Raw genomic sequence first — 20,892 nt, 5'->3', positions numbered from 1 at the left:
GTCGATTCATAGGTAAGATGCTTTCATAATATTCCTCCAACCCTTAAACCTGACCGGTTTTGGCAACTTCGAGACATAACATGGCTCCGAGATCGAAACCTGGCGGTGAGTGGACTACTCTAAGTCGGACTTCATAAGAACGATGAATCTGTCGATTCATAGGTAAGATGCTTTCATAATATTCCTCCAACCCTTAAACCTGACCGGTTTTGGCAACTTCGAGACATAACATGGCTCCGAGATCGAAACCTGGCGGAGTGGACTACTCTAAGTCGGACTTCATAAGAACGATGAATCTGTCGATTCATAGGTAAGATGCTTTCATAATATTCCTCCAACCCTTAAACCTGACCGGTTTTGGCAACTTCGAGACATAACATGGCTCCGAGATCGAAACCTGGCGGTGAGTGGACTACTCTAAGTCGGACTTCATAAGAACGATGAATCTGTCGATTCATAGGTAAGATGCTTTCATAATATTCCTCCAACCCTTAAACCTGACCGGTTTTGGCAACTTCGAGACATAACATGGCTCCGAGATCGAAACCTGGCGATGAGTGGACTACTCTAAGTCGAGACTTCATAAGAACGATGAATCTGTCGATTCATAGGTAAGATGCTTTCATAATATTCCTCCAACCCTTAAACCTGACCGGTTTTGGCAACTTCGAGACATAACATGGCTCCGAGATCGAAACCTGGCGGTGAGTGGACTACTCTAAGTCAGAGACTTCATAAGAACGATGAATCTGTCGATTCATAGGTAAGATGCTTTCATAATATTCCTCCAACCCTTAAACCTGACCGGTTTTGGCAACTTCGAGACATAACATGGCTCCGAGATCGAAACCTGGCGGTGAGTGGACTACTCTAAGTCAGACTTCATAAGAACGATGAATTTGTCGATTCATAGGTAAGATGCTTTCATAATATTCCTCTAACCCTTAAACCTGACCGGTTTTGGCAACTTCGAGACATAACATGGCTCCGAGATCGAAACCTGGCGGTGTGTGGACTACTCTAAGTCAGAGACTTCATAAGAACGATGAATCTGTCGATTCATAGGTAAGATGCTTTCATAATATTCCTCCAACCCTTAAACCTGACCGGTTTTGGCAACTTCGAGACATAACATGGCTCCGAGATCGAAACCTGGCGGTGAATGGACTACTCTAAGTCAGAGACTTCATAAGAACGATGAATTTGTCGATTCACAGGTAAGATGCTTTCATAATATTCCTCCAACCCTTAAACCTGACCGGTTTTGGCAACTTCGAGACATAACATGGCTCCGAGATCGAAACCTGGTGGTGTGTGGACTACTCTAAGTCAGAGACTTCATAAGAACGATGAATCTGTCGATTCATAGGTAAGTCGCTTTCATAATATTCCTCCAACCCTTAAACCTGACCGGTTTTGGAAACTTCGAGACATAACATGGCTCGGAGATCGAAACCTGGAGGTGAGTGGAATAATCTAACTCAGAGACTTCGTAAGAACGATGAATCTGTCGATTCATAGGTAAGATGCTTTCATAATATTCCTCCAACCCTTAAACCTGACCGATTTTGGAAACTTCGAGACATAACATGGCTCCGAGATCGAAACCTGGCGGTGAGTGGACTACTCTAACTCAGAGACTTCATAAGAACGATGAATCTGTCGATTCATAGGTAAGATGCTTTCATAATATTCCTCCAACCCTTAAACCTGACCGGTTTTGGCAAATTCGAGACATAACATGGCTCCGAGATCGAAACCTGGCGGTGAGTGGACTACTCTAACTCGGAGACTTCATAAAAACGATGAATCTGTCGATTCATAGGTAAGATGCTTTCATAATATTCCTCCAACCCTTAAACCTGACCGGTTTTGGCAACTTCGAGACATAACATGGCTCCGAGATCGAAACCTGGCGGTGAGTGGACTACTCTAACTCTGAGACTTCATAAGAACGATGAATCTGTCGATTCATAGGTAAGATGCTTTCATAATATTCCTCCAACCCTTAAACCTGACCGGTTTTGGCAACTTCGAGACATAACATGGCTCCGAGATCGAAACCTGGCGGTGAGTGGACTACTCTAACTCGGAGACTTCATAAGAATGATGAATCTGTCGATTCATAGGTAAGATGCTTTCATAATATTCCTCCAACCCTTAAACCTGACCGGTTTTGGCAACTTCGAGACATAACATGGCTCCGAGATCGAAACCTGGCGGTGAGTGCACTACTCTAAGACAGAGACTTCATAAGAACGATGAATCTGTCGATTCATAGGTAAGATGCTTTCATAATATTCCTCCAACCCTTAAACCTGACCGGTTTTGGCAACTTCGAGACATAACATGGCTCCGACATCGAAACCTGGCGGTGAGTGGACTACTCTAACTCGGAGACTTCATAAGAACGATGAATCTGTCGATTCATAGGTAATATGCTTTCATAATATTCCTCCAACCCTTAAACCTGACCGGTTTTGGCAACTTCGAGACATAACATGGCTCCGAGATCGAAACCTGGCGGTGAGTGGACTACTCTAACTCAGAGACTTCATAAGAACGATGAATCTGTCGATTCATAGGTAAGATGATTTAATAATATTCCTCCAACCCTTAAACCTGGCCGGTTTTGGCAACTTCGAGACATAACATGGCTCCGAGATCGAAACCTGGCGGTGAGTAGACTACTCTAACTCGGAGACTTCATAAGAACGATGAATTTGTCAATTCATAGGTAAGATGCTTTCGTAATATTCCTCCAACCCTTAAACCTGACCGGTTTTGGCAACTTCGAGACATAACATGGATCCGAGATCGAAACCTGGCGATGAGTGGACTACTCTAAGTCGGGGACTTCGTAAGAACGATGAATGTCGATTCATAGGTAAGATGCTTTCATAATATTCCTCCAACCCTTAAACCTGACCGGTTTTGGCAACTTCGAGACATAACATGGCTCCGAGATCGAAACCTGGCGGTTAGTGGACTACTCTAAATCAGAGACTTCATAAGAACGATGAATCTGTCGATTCATAGGTAAGATGCTTTCATAATATTCCTCCAACCCATAAACCTGACCGGTTTTGGCAACTTCGAGACATAACATGGCTCCGAGATCGAAACCTGGCGGTGAGTGAACTACTCTAAGTCAGAGACTTCATAAGAACGATGAATCTGTCGATTCATAGGTAAGATGCTTTCATAATATTCCTCCAACCCTTAAACCTGACCGGTTTTGGCAACTTCGAGACATAACATGGCTCCGAGATCGAAACCTGGCGGTGAGTGGACTACTCTAAGTCAGAGACTTCATAAGAAAGATGAATTTGTCGATTAATAGGTAAGATGCTTTCATAATATTCCTCCAACCCTTAAACCTGACCGGTTTTGGCAACTTCGAGACATAACATGGCTCCGAGATCGAAACCTGGCGGTGAGTGGACTACTCTAACTCGGAGACTTCATAAGAACGATGAATTTGTCGATTCATAGGTAAGATGCTTTCATAATATTCCTCCAACCCTTAAACCTGACCGGTTTTGGCAACTTCGAGACATAACATGGCTCCGAGATCGAAGCCTGGCGGTGAGTGGACTACTCTAAGTCGGGAACTTCGTAAGAACGATGAATCTATCGATTCATAGGTAATATGCTTTTATAATATTCCTCCAACCCTTAAACCTGACCGGTTTTGGCAACTTCGAGACATAACATGGCTCCGAGATCGAAACCTGGCGGTGAGTGGACTACTCTAACTCAGAGACTTCATAAGAACGATGAATCTGTCGATTCATAGGTAAGATGCTTTCATAATATTCCTCCAACCCTTAAACCTGACCGGTTTTGGAAACTTCGAGACATAACATGGCTCGGAGATCGAAACCTGGAGGTGAGTGGACTAATCTAACTTAGAGACTTCATAAGAACGATGAATCTGTCGATTCATAGGTAAGATGCTTTCATAATATTCCTCCAACCCTTGAACCTGACCGATTTTGGCAACTTCGAGACATAACATGACTCCGAGATCGAAACCTGGCGGTGATTGGACTACTATAAGTCAGAGACTTCATAAGAACGATGAATCTGTCGATTCATAGGTAAGATGCTTTCATAATATTCCTCCAACCCTTAAACCTGACCGGTTTTGGCAACTTCGAGACATAACATGGATCCAAGATCGAAACTTGGCGGTGAGTGGACTACTCTTACTCAGAGACTTCATAAGAACGATGAATCTGTCGATTCATAGGTAAGATGCTTTCATAATATTCCTCCAACCCTTAAACCCGTCCGGTTTTGGAAACATCGAGACATAACATGGCTCCGAGATTGAAACATGGCGGTGAGTGGACTACTCTAAGTCAGAGACTTCATAAGAACGATGAATCTGTCGATTCATAGGTAAGATGCTTTCATAATATTCCTCCAACCCTTAAACCTGACCGGTTTTGGAAACTTCGAGACATAACATGGCTCGGAGATCGAAACCTGGAGGTGAGTGGACTAATCTAACTCAGAGACTTCATAAGAACGATGAATCTGTCAATTCATAGGTAAGATGCTTTCATAATATTCCTCCAACCCTTAAACCTGACCGATTTTGGCAACTTCGAGACATAACATGGCTCCGAGATCGAAACCTGGCGGTGAGTGGACTACTATAAGTCAGAGACTTCATAAGAACGATGAATCTGTCGATTCATAGGTAAGATGCTTTCATAATATTCCTCCAACCCTTAAACCTGACCGGTTTTGGCAACTTCGAGACATAACATGGATCCAAGATCGAAACTTGGCGGTGAGTGGACTACTCTAACTCAGAGACTTCATAAGAACGATGAATCTGTCGATTCATAGGTAAGATGCTTTCATAATATTCCTCCAACCCTTTAAACCCGTCCGGTTTTGGAAACATCGAGACATAACATGGCTCCGAGATCGAAACATGGCGGTGAGTGGACTACTCTAAGTCAGAGACTTCATAAGAACGATGAATCTGTCGATTCATAGGTAAGATGCTTTCATAATATTCCTCCAACCCTTAAACCTGACCGATTTTGGCAACTTCGAGACATAACATGGCTCCGAGATCGAAACCTGGCGGTGAGTGGACTACTCTAAGTCAGAGATTTTATAAGAACGATGAATCTGTCGATTCATAGGTAAGATGCTTTCATAATATTCCTCCAACCCTTAAACCTGACCGGTTTTGGCAACTTCGAGACGTAACATGGCTCCGAGATCGAAACCTGGCGGTGAGTGGACTACTCTAAGTCAGAGACTTCATAAGAACGATGAATCTGTCGATTCATAGGTAAGATGCTTTCATAATATTCCTCCAACCCTTAAACCTGACCGGTTTTGGCAACTTCTAGACATAACATAGCTCCGAGATCGAAACCTGGCGGTGAGTGGACTACTCTAAGTCAGAGACTTCATAAGAACGATGAATCTGTCGATTCATAGGTAAGATGCTTTCATAATATTCCTCCAACCCTTAAACCTGACCGGTTTTGGCAAATTCGAGACATAACATGGCTCCGAGATCGAAACCTGGCGGTGAGTGGACTACTCTAACTCGGAGACTTCATAAGAACGATGAATCTGTCGATTCATAGGTAAGATGCTTTATAATATTCCTCCAACCCTTAAACCTGACCGGTTTTGGAAACTTCGAGACATAACATGGCTCGGAGATCGAAACCTGGCGGTGAGTGGACTACTCTAAGTCAGAGACTTCATAAGAACGATGAATCTGTCGATTCATAGGTAAGATGCTTTCATAATATTCCTCCAACCCTTAAACCTGACCGGTTTTGGAAACTTCGAGACATAACATGGATCCGAGATCGAAACCTGGCGGTAAGGGACTACTCTAACTCAGAGACTTCATAAGAACGATGAATCTGTCAATTCAGAGGTAAGATGCTTTCATAATATTCCTCCAACCCTTAAACCTGAACGGTTTTGGCAAATTCGAGACATAACATGGCTTCGAGATCGAAACCTGGCGGTGAGTGGACTACTCTAACTCGGAGACTTTATAAGAACGATGAATCTGTCGATTCATAGGTAAGATGCTTTCATAATATTCCTGCAACCCTTAAACCTGACCGGTTTTGGAAACTTCGAGACATAACATGGCTCCGAGATCGAAACCTGGCGGTGAGTGGACTACTCTAAGTCAGAGACTTCATAAGAACGATGAATTTGTCGATTCATAGGTAAGATGCTTTCATAATATTCCTCCAACCCTTAAACCTGACCGGTTTTGGCAACTTCGAGACATAACATGGCTCCGAGATCGAAACCTGGCGGTGTGTGGACTACTCTAAGTCAGAGACTTCATAAGAACGATGAATCTGTCGATTCATAGGTAAGATGCTTTCATAATATTCCTGCAACCCTTAAACCCGTCCGGTTTTGGAAACATCGAGACATAACATGGCTCCGAGATCGAAACATGGCGGTGAGTGGACTACTCTAAGTCAGAGACTTCATAAGAACGATGAATCTGTCGATTCATAGGTAAGATGCTTTCATAATATTCCTGCAACCCTTAAACCTGATCGGTTTTGGCAACTTCGAGACATAACATGGCTCCGAGATCGAAACCTGGCGGTGAGTGGACTACTCTAAGTCAGAGACTTCATAAGAACGATGAATTTGTCGATTCATAGGTAAGATGCTTTCATAATATTCCTCCAACCCTTAAACCTGACCGGTTTTGGCAACTTCGAGACATAACATGGCTCAGAGATCGAAACCTGGAGGTGAGTGGAATAATCTAACTCAGAGACTTCATAAGAACGATGAATCTGTCGATTCATAGGTAAGATGCTTTCATAATATTCCTGCAACCCTTAAACCCGTCCGGTTTTGGAAACATCGAGACATAACATGGCTCCGAGATCGAAACATGGCGGTGAGTGGACTACTCTAAGTCAGAGACTTCATAAGAACGATGAATCTGTCGATTCATAGGTAAGATGCTTTCATAATATTCCTGCAACCCTTAAACCTGACCGGTTTTGGCAACTTCGAGACATAACATGGCTCCGAGATCGAAACCTGGCGGTGAGTGGACTACTCTAAGTCAGAGACTTCATAAGAACGATGAATTTGTCGATTCATAGGTAAGATGCTTTCATAATATTCCTCCAACCCTTAAACCTGACCGGTTTTGGCAACTTCGAGACATAACATGGCTCCGAGATCGAAACCTGGCGGTGTGTGGACTACTCTAACTCAGAGACTTCATAAGAACGATGAATCTGTCGATTCATAGGTAAGATGCTTTCATAATATTCCTCCAACCCTTAAACCTGACCGGTTTTGGCAACTTCGAGACATAACATGGCTCCGAGATCGAAACCTGGCGGTGAGTGGACTACTCTAACTCGGAAACTTCATAAGAACGATGAATCTGTCGATTCATAGGTAAGATGCTTTCATAATATTCCTCCAACCCTTAAACCTGACCGGTTTTGGCAACTTCGAGACATAACATGGCTCCGAGATCGAAACCTGGCGGTGAGTGGACTACTCTAAGTCAGAGACTTCATAAGAACGATGAATCTATCGATTCATAGGTAAGATGCTTTCATAATATTCCTCCAACCGATAAACCTGACCGGTTTTGGCAACTTCGAAACATAACATGGCTCCGAGATCGAAACCTGGCGGTGAGTGGACTACTCTAACTCATAGACTTCATAAGAACGATGAATCTGTCGATTCATAGGTAAGATGCTTTCATAATATTCCTCCAACCCTTAAACCTGACCGGTTTTGGCAACTTCGAGACATAACATGGCTCCGAGATCGAAACCTGGCGGTGAGTGGACTACTCTAAGTCAGAGACTTCATAAGAACGATGAATCTGTCGATTAATAGGTAAGATGCTTTCATTATATTCCTCCAACCCTAAAACCTGACCGGTTTTGGCAACTTCGAGACATAACATGGCTCCGAGATCGAAACCTGGCGGTGAGTGGACTACTCTAAGTCAGAGACTTCATAAGAACGATGAATCTGTCGATTCATAGGTAAGATGCTTTCATAATATTCCTCCAACCCTTAAACCTGACCGGTTTTGGAAACTTCGAGACATAACATGGCTCCGAGATCGAAACCTGGCGGTGAGTGGACTACTATAACTCGGAGACTTCATAAGAACGATGAATCCGTCTATCTATAAATAATATCGGTGTCATTAGAATATTCCTCCAACCCTTAAACCTGTCCGGTTTTGGCAACTTCGAGATATAACATGGCTCCGAGATCGAAACATGGCGGTGAGTGGACTACTCTAAGTCAGAGACTTCATAAGAACGATGAATCTGTCGATTAATAGGTAAGATGCTTTCATAATATTCCTCCAACCCTTAAACCTGACCGGTTTTGGCAACTTCGAGACATAACATGGCTCCGAGATCGAAACCTGGCGGTGAGTGGACTACTCTAAGTCAGAGACTTCATAAGAACGATGAATCTGTCGATTCATAGGTAAGATGCTTTCATAATATTCCTCCAACCCTTAAACCTGAACGGTTTTGGCAAATTCGAGACATAACATGGCTCCGAGATCGAAACCTGGCGGTGAGTGGACTACTCTAACTCGGAGACTTCATCTTACCTATGAATCTGTCGATTCATAGGTAAGAGGCTTTCATAATATTCCTGCAACCCTTAAACCTGACCGGTTTTGGCAACTTCGAGACATAACATGGCTCCGAGATCGAAACCTGGCGGTGAGTGGACTACTCTAAGTCAGAGACTTCATAAGAACGATGAATCTGTCGATTCATAGGTAAGATGCTTTCATAATATTCCTCCAACCCTTAAACCTGACCGGTTTTGGCAAATTCGAGACATAACATGGCTCCGAGATCGAAACCTGGCGGTGAGTGGACTACTCTAACTCGGAGACTTCATAAAAATGATGAATCTGTCGATTCATAGGTAAGATGCTTTCATAATATTCCTCCAACCCTTAAACCTGACCGGTTTTGGAAACTTCGAGACATAACATGGCTCCGAGATCGAAACATGGCGGTGAGTGGACTACTCTAAGTCAGAGACTTCATAAGAACGATGAATCTGTCGATTCATAGGTAAGATGCTTTCATAATATTCCTCCAACCCTTAAACCTGACCGATTTTGGCAACTTCGAGACATAACATGGCTCCAAGATCGAAACTTGGAGGTGAGTGGACTACTCTAACTCAGAGACTTCATAAGAACGATGAATCTGTCGATTCATAGGTAAGATGCTTTCATAATATTCCTCCAACCCTTAAACCTGACCGGTTTTGGCAACTTCGAGACATAACATGGCTCGGAGATCGAAACCTGGAGGTGAGTGGACTAATCTAACTCAGAGACTTCATAAGAACGATGAATCTGTCGATTCATAGGTAAGATGCTTTCATAATATTCCTCCAACCCTTAAACCTGACCGATTTTGGCAACTTCGAGACATAACATGGCTCCGAGATCGAAACCTGGCGGTGAGTGGACTACTCTAACTCAGAGACTTCATAAGAACGATGAATCTGTCGATTCATAGGTAAGATGCTTTCATAATATTCCTGCAACCCTTAAACCCGTCCGGTTTTGGCAAATTCGAAACATAACATGGCTCCGAGATCGAAACCTGGCGGTGAGTGGACTACTCTAACTCGGAGACTTCATAAGAACGATGAATCTGTCGATTCATAGGTAAGATGCTTTCATAATATTCCTGCAACCCTTAAACCTGACCGGTTTTGGCAACTTCGAGACATAACATGGCTCCGAGATCGAAACCTGGCGGTGAGTGGACTACTCTAAGTCAGAGACTTCATAAGAACGATGAATATGAACGATTCATAGGTAAGATGCTTTCATAATATTCCTGCAACCCTTAAACCTGACCGGTTTTGGCAACTTCGAGACATAACATGGCTCGGAGATCGAAACCTGGAGGTGAGTGGACTAATCTAACTCAGAGACTTCATAAGAACGATGAATCTGTCGATTCATAGGTAAGATGCTTTCATAATATTCCTCCAACCCTTAAACCTGACCGATTTTGGCAACTTCGAGACATAACATGGCTCCGAGATCGAAACCTGGAGGTGAGTGGACTAATCTAACTCAGAGACTTCATAAGAACGATGAATCTGTCGATTCATAGGTAAGATGCTTTCATAATATTCCTCCAACCCTTAAACCTGACCGGTTTTGGCAACTTCGAGACATAACATGGCTCCGAGATCGAAACCTGGCGGTGAGTGGACTACTCTAAGTCAGAGACTTCATAAGAACGATGAATCTTTCGATTCATAGGTAAGATGCTTTCATTCCTTCAACCCTTAAACCTGGCCGGTTTTGGCAACTTCGAGACATAACATGGCTCCGAGATCGAAACCTGGCGGTGAGTGGACTACTCTAACTCGGAGACTTCATAAGAACGATGAATCTGTCGATTCATAGGTAAGATGCTTTCATAATATTCCTCCAACCCTTAAACCTAACCGGTTTTAGAAACTTCGAGACATAACATGGCTCCGAGATCGAAACCTGGCGGTGAGTGGACTACTCTAACTCAGAGACTTCATAAGAACGATGAATCTGTCGATTCATAGGTAAGATGCTTTCATAATATTCCTCCAACCCTTAAACCTGACCGGTTTTGGAAACTTCGAGACATAACATGGCTCCGAGATCAAAACCTGGCGGTGAGTGAACTACTCTAACTCGGAGACTTCATAAGAACGATGAATCTGTCGATTCATAGGTAAGATGCTTTCATAATATTCCTCCAACCCTTAAACCTGACCGGTTTTGGAAACTTCGAGACATAACATGGCTCGGAGATCGACCTGGAGGTGAGTGGACTAATCTAACTTAGAGACTTCATAAGAACGATGAATCTGTCGATTCATAGGTAAGATGCTTTCATAATATTCCTCCAACCCTTAAACCTAACCGGTTTTAGAAACTTCGAGACATAACATGGCTCCGAGATCGAAACCTGGCGGTGAGTGGACTACTCTAACTCAGAGACTTCATAAGAACGATGAATCTGTCGATTCATAGGTAAGATGCTTTCATAATATTCCTCCAACCCTTAAACCTGACCGGTTTTGGCAACTTCGAGACATAACATGGCTCCGAGATCGAAACCTGGTGGTGTGTGGACTACTCTAAGTCAGAGACTTCATAAGAACGATGAATCTGTCGATTCATAGGTAAGTCGCTTTCATTATATTCCTCCAACCCTTAAACCTGACCGGTTTTGGCAACTTCGAGACATAACATGGCTCAGAGATCGAAACCTGGAGGTGAGTGGAATAATCTAACTCAGAGACTTCATAAGAACGATGAATCTGTCGATTCATAGGTAAGATGCTTTCATAATATTCCTCCAACCCTTAAACCTGACCGATTTTGGAAACTTCGAGACATAACATGGCTCCGAGATCGAAACCTGGCGGTGAGTGGACTACTCTAACTCAGAGACTTCATAAGAACGATGAATCTGTCGATTCATAGGTAAGATGCTTTCATAATATTCCTCCAACCCTTAAACCTGACCGGTTTTGGCAAATTCGAGACATAACATGGCTCCGAGATCGAAACCTGGCGGTGAGTGGACTACTCTAACTCGGAGACTTCATAAGAACGATGAATCTGTCGATTCATAGGTAAGATGCTTTCATAATATTCCTGCAACCCTTAAACCTGACCGGTTTTGGCAACTTCGAGACATAACATGGCTCGGAGATCGAAACCTGGAGGTGAGTGGACTAATCTAACTCAGAGACTTCATAAGAACGATGAATCTGTCGATTCATAGGTAAGATGCTTTCATAATATTCCTCCAACCCTTAAACCTGACCGATTTTGGCAACTTCGAGACATAACATGGCTCCGAGATCGAAACCTGGAGGTGAGTGGACTAATCTAACTCAGAGACTTCATAAGAACGATGAATCTGTCGATTCATAGGTAAGATGCTTTCATAATATTCCTCCAACCCTTAAACCTGACCGATTTTGGCAACTTCGAGACATAACATGGCTCCAAGATCGAAACTTGGAGGTGAGTGGACTACTCTAACTCAGAGACTTCATAAGAACGATGAATCTGTCGATTCATAGGTAAGATGCTTTCATAATATTCCTCCAACCCTTAAACCTGACCGGTTTTGGCAACTTCGAGACATAACATGGATCCGAGATCGAAACCTGGCGGTGAGTGCACTACTCTAACTCAGAGACTTCATAAGAACGATGAATCTGTCGATTCATAGGTAAGATGCTTTCATAATATTCCTCCAACCCTTAAACCTGAACGGTTTTGGCAAATTCGAGACATAACATGGCTCCGAGATCGAAACCTGGCGGTGAGTGGACTACTCTAACTCGGAGACTTCATAAGAACGATGAATCTGTCGATTCATAGGTAAGATGCTTTCATAATATTCCTCCAACCCTTAAACCTGACCGGTTTTGGCAACTTCGAGACATAACATGGCTCCGAGATCGAAACCTGGCGGTGAGTGGACTACTCTAAGTCAGAGACTTCATAAGAACGATGAATCTATCGATTCATAGGTAAGATTCTTTCATAATATTCCTCCAACCCTTAAACCTGACCAGTTTTTACAAATTCGAGACATAACATGGCTCCGAGATCGAAACCTGGCAGTGAGTGGACTACTCTAACTCGGAGACTTCATAAGACCGATGAATCTGTCGATTCATAGGTAAGATGCTTTCATAATATTCCTCCAACCCTTAAACCTGACCGGTTTTGGCAACTTCGAGACATAACATGGCTCCAAGATCGAAACCTGGCGGTGAGTGGACTACTCTAAGTCAGAGACTTCATAAGAACGATGAATCTGTCGATTCATAGGTAAGATGCTTTCATAATATTCCTCCAACCCTTAAACCTGACCGGTTTTGGCAACTTCGAGACATAACATGGCTCCGAGATCGAAACCTGGCGGTGAGTGGACTACTCTAAGTCAGAGACTTCATAAGAACGATGAATCTTTCGATTCATAGGTAAGATGCTTTCATTCCTTCAACCCTTAAACCTGGCCGGTTTTGGCAACTTCGAGACATAACATGGCTCCGAGATCGAAACCTGGCGGTGAGTGGACTACTCTAACTCGGAGACTTCATAAGAACGATGAATCTGTCGATTCATAGGTAAGATGCTTTCATAATATTCCTCCAACCCTTAAACCTGACCGGTTTTGGAAACTTCGAGACATAACATGGCTCCGAGATCGAAACCTGGCGGTGAGTGGACTACTCTAAGTCAGAGACTTCATAAGAACGATGAATTTGTCGATTCATAGGTAAGATGCTTTCATAATATTCCTCCAACCCTTGAACTTGACCGATTTTGGCAACTTCGAGACATAACATGACTCCGAGATCGAAACCTGGCGGTGATTGGACTACTATAAGTCAGAGACTTCATAAGAACGATGAATCTGTCGATTCATAGGTAAGATGCTTTCATAATATTCCTCCAACCCTTAAACCTGACCGGTTTTGGCAAATTCGAGACATAACATGGCTCCGAGATCGAAACCTGGCGGTGAGTGGACTACTCTAACTCAGAGACTTCATAAGAACGATGAATCTGTCGATTCATAGGTAAGATGCTTTCATAATATTCCTCCAACCCTTAAACCTGACCGGTTTTGGAAACTTCGAGACATAACATGGCTCGGAGATCGAAACCTGGAGGTGAGTGGACTAATCTAACTTAGAGACTTCATAAGAACGATGAATCTGTCGATTCATAGGTAAGATGCTTTCATAATATTCCTCCAACCCTTGAACCTGACCGATTTTGGCAACTTCGAGACATAACATGACTCCGAGATCGAAACCTGGCGGTGATTGGACTACTATAAGTCAGAGACTTCATAAGAACGATGAATCTGTCGATTCATAGGTAAGATGCTTTCATAATATTCCTCCAACCCTTAAACCTGACCGGTTTTGGCAACTTCGAGACATAACATGGATCCAAGATCGAAACTTGGCGGTGAGTGGACTACTCTTACTCAGAGACTTCATAAGAACGATGAATCTGTCGATTCATAGGTAAGATGCTTTCATAATATTCCTCCAACCCTTAAACCCGTCCGGTTTTGGAAACATCGAGACATAACATGGCTCCGAGATTGAAACATGGCGGTGAGTGGACTACTCTAAGTCAGAGACTTCATAAGAACGATGAATCTGTCGATTCATAGGTAAGATGCTTTCATAATATTCCTCCAACCCTTAAACCTGACCGGTTTTGGAAACTTCGAGACATAACATGGCTCGGAGATCGAAACCTGAAGGTGAGTGGACTAATCTAACTCAGAGACTTCATAAGAACGATGAATCTGTCGATTCATAGGTAAGATGCTTTCATAATATTCCTCCAACCCTTAAACCTGACCGGTTTTGGCAACTTCGAGACATAACATGGATCCAAGATCGAAACTTGGCGGTGAGTGGACTACTCTTACTCAGAGACTTCATAAGAACGATGAATCTGTCGATTCATAGGTAAGATGTTTTCATAATATTCCTCCAACCCTAAAACCCGTCCGGTTTTGGAAACATCGAGACATAACATGGCTCCGAGATTGAAACATGGCGGTGAGTGGACTACTCTAAGTCAGAGACTTCATAAGAACGATGAATCTGTCGATTCATAGGTAAGATGCTTTCATAATATTCCTCCAACCCTTAAACCTGACCGGTTTTGGAAACTTCGAAACATAACATGGCTCGGAGATCGAAACCTGGAGGTGAGTGGACTAATCTAACTCAGAGACTTCATAAGAACGATGAATCTGTCGATTCATAGGTAAGATGCTTTCAGAATATTCCTCCAACCCTTAAACCTGACCGATTTTGGCAACTTCGAGACATAACATGGCTCCGAGATCGAAACCTGGCGGTGAGTGGACTACTATAAGTCAGAGACTTCATAAGAACGATGAATCTGTCGATTCATAGGTAAGATGCTTTCATAATATTCCTCCAACCCTTAAACCTGACCGGTTTTGGCAACTTCGAGACATAACATGGATCCAAGATCGAAACTTGGCGGTGAGTGGACTACTCTAACTCAGAGACTTCATAAGAACGATGAATCTGTCGATTCATAGGTAAGATGCTCTCATAATATTCCTCCAACCCTTAAACCCGTCCGGTTTCGGAAACATCGAGACATAACATGGCTCCGAGATCGAAACATGGCGGTGAGTGGACTACTCTAAGTCAGAGACTTCATAAGAACGATGAATCTGTCGATTCATAGGTAAGATGCTTTCATAATATTCCTCCAACCTTTAAACCTGACCGGTTTTTGCAACTTCGAGACATAACATGGCTACGAAATCGAAACCTGGCGGTGAGTGAACTACTCTAACTCGGAGACTTCATAAGAACGATGAATCTGTCGATTCATAGGTAAGATGCTTTCATAATATTCCTCCAACCCTTAAACCTGACCGGTTTTGGCAACTTCGAGACATAACATGGCTCCGAGATCGAAACCTGGTGGTGAGTGGACTACTCTAAGTCAGTGATTTTATAAGAACGATGAATCTGTCGATTCATAGGTAAGATGCTTTCATAATATTCCTCCAACCCTTAAACCTGACCGGTTTTGGCAACTTCGAGACATAACATGGCTCCGAGATCGAAACCTGGCGGTGAGTGGACTACTCTAAGTCAGAGACTTCATAAGAACGATGAATTTGTCGATTCATAGGTAAGATGCTTTCATAATATTCCTCCAACCCTTAAACCTGACCGATTTTGGAAACTTCGAGACATAACATGGGCTCCGAGATCGAAACCTGGCGGTGAGTGGACTACTCTAACTCAGAGACTTCATAAGAACGATGAATCTGTCGATTCATAGGTAAGATGCTTTCATAATATTCCTCCAACCCTTAAACCTGACCGATTTTGGCAACTTCGAGACATAACATGGCTCCAAGATCGAAACTTGGAGGTGAGTGGACTACTCTAACTCAGAGACTTCATAAGAACGATGAATCTGTCGATTCATAGGTAAGATGCTTTCATAATATTCCTCCAACCCTTAAACCTGACCGGTTTTGGCAACTTCGAGACATAACATGGATCCGAGATCGAAACCTGGCGGTGAGTGCACTACTCTAACTCAGAGACTTCATAAGAACGATGAATCTGTCGATTCATAGGTAAGATGCTTTCATAATATTCCTCCAACCCTTAAACCTGAACGGTTTTGGCAAATTCGAGACATAACATGGCTCCGAGATCGAAACCTGGCGGTGAGTGGACTACTCTAACTCGGAGACTTCATAAGAACGATGAATCTGTCGATTCATAGGTAAGATGCTTTCATAATATTCCTCCAACCCTTAAACCTGACCGGTTTTGGCAACTTCGAGACATAACATGGCTCCGAGATCGAAACCTGGCGGTGAGTGGACTACTCTAAGTCAGAGACTTCATAAGAACGATGAATCTATCGATTCATAGGTAAGATTCTTTCATAATATTCCTCCAACCCTTAAACCTGACCAGTTTTTACAAATTCGAGACATAACATGGCTCCGAGATCGAAACCTGGCAGTGAGTGGACTACTCTAACTCGGAGACTTCATAAGACCGATGAATCTGTCGATTCATAGGTAAGATGCTTTCATAATATTCCTCCAACCCTTAAACCTGACCGGTTTTGGCAACTTCGAGACATAACATGGCTCCAAGATCGAAACCTGGCGGTGAGTGGACTACTCTAAGTCAGAGACTTCATAAGAACGATGAATCTGTCGATTCATAGGTAAGATGCTTTCATAATATTCCTCCAACCCTTAAACCTGACCGGTTTTGGCAACTTCGAGACATAACATGGCTCCGAGATCGAAACCTGGCGGTGAGTGGACTACTCTAAGTCAGAGACTTCATAAGAACGATGAATCTTTCGATTCATAGGTAAGATGCTTTCATTCCTTCAACCCTTAAACCTGGCCGGTTTTGGCAACTTCGAGACATAACATGGCTCCGAGATCGAAACCTGGCGGTGAGTGGACTACTCTAACTCGGAGACTTCATAAGAACGATGAATCTGTCGATTCATAGGTAAGATGCTTTCATAATATTCCTCCAACCCTTAAACCTGACCGGTTTTGGAAACTTCGAGACATAACATGGCTCCGAGATCGAAACCTGGCGGTGAGTGGACTACTCTAAGTCAGAGACTTCATAAGAACGATGAATTTGTCGATTCATAGGTAAGATGCTTTCATAATATTCCTCCAACCCTTGAACTTGACCGATTTTGGCAACTTCGAGACATAACATGACTCCGAGATCGAAACCTGGCGGTGATTGGACTACTATAAGTCAGAGACTTCATAAGAACGATGAATCTGTCGATTCATAGGTAAGATGCTTTCATAATATTCCTCCAACCCTTAAACCTGACCGGTTTTGGCAAATTCGAGACATAACATGGCTCCGAGATCGAAACCTGGCGGTGAGTGGACTACTCTAACTCAGAGACTTCATAAGAACGATGAATCTGTCGATTCATAGGTAAGATGCTTTCATAATATTCCTCCAACCCTTAAACCTGACCGGTTTTGGCAACTTCGAGACATAACATGGCTCTGAGATCGAAACCTGGCGGTGAGTGGACTACTCTAAGTCAGAGACTTCATAAGAACGATGAATCTGTCGATTCATAGGTAAGATGCTTTCATAATATTCCTCCAACCCTTAAACCTGACCGGTTTTGGCAATTTCGAGACATAACATGGCTCTGAGATCGAAACCTGGCGGTGAGTGGACTACTCTAACTCAGAGACTTCATAAGAACGATGAATCTGTCGATTCATAGGTAAGATGCTTTCATAATATTCCTCCAACCCTTAAACCTGACCGGTTTTGGCAACTTCGAGACATAACATGGCTCCGAGATCGAAACCTGGCGGTGAGTGGACTACTCTAACTCGGAGACTTCATAAAAATGATGAATCTGTCGATTCATAGGTAAGATGCTTTCATAATATTCCTCCAACCCTTAAACCTGAACGGTTTTGGCAAATTCGAGACATAACATGGCTCCGAGATCGAAACCTGGCGGTGAGTGGACTACTCTAACTCGGAGACTTCATCTTACCTATGAATCTGTCGATTCATAGGTAAGAGGCTTTCATAATATTCCTGCAACCCTTAAACCTGACCGGTTTTGGCAACTTCGAGACATAACATGGCTCCGAGATCGAAACCTGGCGGTGAGTGGACTACTCTAAGTCAGAGACTTCATAAGAACGATGAATCTGTCGATTCATAGGTAAGATGCTTTCATAATATTCCTCCAACCCTTAAACCTGACCGGTTTTGGCAAATTCGAGACATAACATGGCTCCGAGATCGAAACCTGGCGGTGAGTGGACTACTCTAACTCGGAGACTTCATAAAAATGATGAATCTGTCGATTCATAGGTAAGATGCTTTCATAATATTCCTCCAACCCTTAAACCTGACCGGTTTTGGAAACTTCGAGACATAACATGGCTCCGAGATCGAAACATGGCGGTGAGTGGACTACTCTAAGTCAGAGACTTCATAAGAACGATGAATCTGTCGATTCATAGGTAAGATGCTTTCATAATATTCCTCCAACCCTTAAACCTGACCGATTTTGGCAACTTCGAGACATAACATGGCTCCAAGATCGAAACTTGGAGGTGAGTGGACTACTCTAACTCAGAGACTTCATAAGAACGATGAATCTGTCGATTCATAGGTAAGATGCTTTCATAATATTCCTCCAACCCTTAAACCTGACCGGTTTTGGCAACTTCGAGACATAACATGGATCCGAGATCGAAACCTGGCGGTGAGTGCACTACTCTAACTCAGAGACTTCATAAGAACGATGAATCTGTCGATTCATAGGTAAGATGCTTTCATAATATTCCTCCAACCCTTAAACCTGAACGGTTTTGGCAAATTCGAGACATAACATGGCTCCGAGATCGAAACCTGGCGGTGAGTGGACTACTCTAACTCGGAGACTTCATAAGAACGATGAATCTGTCGATTCATAGGTAAGATGCTTTCATAATATTCCTCCAACCCTTAAACCTGACCGGTTTTGGCAACTTCGAGACATAACATGGCTCCGAGATCGAAACCTGGCGGTGAGTGGACTACTCTAAGTCAGAGACTTCATAAGAACGATGAATCTATCGATTCATAGGTAAGATTCTTTCATAATATTCCTCCAACCCTTAAACCTGACCAGTTTTTACAAATTCGAGACATAACATGGCTCCGAGATCGAAACCTGGCAGTGAGTGGACTACTCTAACTCGGAGACTTCATAAGACCGATGAATCTGTCGATTCATAGGTAAGATGCTTTCATAATATTCCTCCAACCCTTAAACCTGACCGGTTTTGGCAACTTCGAGACATAACATGGCTCCAAGATCGAAACCTGGCGGTGAGTGGACTACTCTAAGTCAGAGACTTCATAAGAACGATGAATCTGTCGATTCATAGGTAAGATGCTTTCATAATATTCCTCCAACCCTTAAACCTGACCGGTTTTGGCAACTTCGAGACATAACATGGCTCCGAGATCGAAACCTGGCGGTGAGTGGACTACTCTAAGTCAGAGACTTCATAAGAACGATGAATCTTTCGATTCATAGGTAAGATGCTTTCATTCCTTCAACCCTTAAACCTGGCCGGTTTTGGCAACTTCGAGACATAACATGGCTCCGAGATCGAAACCTGGCGGTGAGTGGACTACTCTAACTCGGAGACTTCATAAGAACGATGAATCTGTCGATTCATAGGTAAGATGCTTTCATAATATTCCTCCAACCCTTAAACCTGACCGGTTTTGGAAACTTCGAGACATAACATGGCTCCGAGATCGAAACCTGGCGGTGAGTGGACTACTCTAAGTCAGAGACTTCATAAGAACGATGAATTTGTCGATTCATAGGTAAGATGCTTTCATAATATTCCTCCAACCCTTGAACTTGACCGATTTTGGCAACTTCGAGACATAACATGACTCCGAGATCGAAACCTGGCGGTGATTGGACTACTATAAGTCAGAGACTTCATAAGAACGATGAATCTGTCGATTCATAGGTAAGATGCTTTCATAATATTCCTCCAACCCTTAAACCTGACCGGTTTTGGCAAATTCGAGACATAACATGGCTCCGAGATCGAAACCTGGCGGTGAGTGGACTACTCTAACTCAGAGACTTCATAAGAACGATGAATCTGTCGATTCATAGGTAAGATGCTTTCATAATATTCCTCCAACCCTTAAACCTGACCGGTTTTGGCAACTTCGAGACATAACATGGCTCCGAGATTGAAACCTGGCGGTGAGTGGACTACTCTAACTCGGAGACTTCATAAGAATGATGAATCTGTCGATTCATAGGTAAGATGCTTTCATAATATTCCTCCAACCTTAAACCTGACCGGTTTTGGCAACTTCGAGACATAACATGGATCCGAGATCGAAACCTGGCGGTGAGTGGACTACTCTAAGTCAGAGACTTCATAAGAACGATGAATCTGTCGATTCATAGGTAAGATTCTTTCATAATATTCCTCTAACCCTTAAACCTGACAGGTTTTGGCAACTTCGAGACATAACATGGCTCCGAGATCGAAACCTGGCGGTGAGTGAACTACTCTAACTCGGAGACTTCATAAGAACGATGAATCTGTCGATTCATATGTAAGATGCTTTCATAATATTCCTCTAACCCTTAAACCTGACCGGTTTTGGCAACTTCGAGACATAAACATGGCTCCGAGATCGAAA

Source organism: Papaver somniferum, chromosome 4 (assembly GCF_003573695.1).
Source record: "Papaver somniferum cultivar HN1 chromosome 4, ASM357369v1, whole genome shotgun sequence".
NCBI lineage: Eukaryota > Viridiplantae > Streptophyta > Magnoliopsida > Ranunculales > Papaveraceae > Papaver > Papaver somniferum.
Note: the sequence above shows the minus strand (reverse complement) of the source record.